The sequence below is a fragment of the Morone saxatilis genome, unplaced genomic scaffold (genome assembly GCF_004916995.1).
Source record: "Morone saxatilis isolate NCDOM2014 unplaced genomic scaffold, NCSU_SB_2.0 Contig24, whole genome shotgun sequence".
Taxonomy (NCBI): Eukaryota; Metazoa; Chordata; class Actinopteri; family Moronidae; genus Morone; species Morone saxatilis.
The window spans coordinates 26,015,006-26,015,349 of NW_023339807.1; the positions used below are offsets into that span (position 1 = coordinate 26,015,006).

Consider the following 344-nt stretch of genomic DNA (forward strand, 5'->3'; position numbering starts at 1 on the left):
AAGGTCTGTACTCTACTGCACTCTAGTGGATTCTACTGCACTCAGGATGAATAATGATCCCTCTGTCCGTCCTGCAGGCGGTGAAGTCTCGGACCGGACCCGGAGAGTTCCTGAGGAACGCTCTGTGGCACACTGGAGACACACCTGGAGAGGCGACGCTGCTCTGGAAGGATCCTCGAAATGTCGGCTGGAAGGACAGAACCTCGTACCGCTGGCAGCTCAGCCACCGGCCGCAGGTGGGCTACATCAGGTAAGACCAGGACCTAGAGTGACTCACTATAGCAGTAAATACTTGTACAAATACAGAGATACTACAGTACTGCATATTATAGATACTGTAGTAC

The 344-nt window shown here is 52.3% G+C and overlaps 2 protein-coding genes across 2 annotated transcripts in view; both read left to right on the forward strand.

Annotated features, from left to right (window-relative positions):
- LOC118336472 overlaps nucleotides 1–344 on the forward strand; it is a 744,338-nt gene that overhangs the window by 101,164 nt on the left and 642,830 nt on the right. The window lies entirely within an intron of this gene.
- The window catches only part of LOC118336454 (thrombospondin-3a-like), a gene marked incomplete at its 5' end in the record, with an annotated part of 7,261 nt that overhangs the window by 4,197 nt on the left and 2,720 nt on the right, over nucleotides 1–344 (forward strand).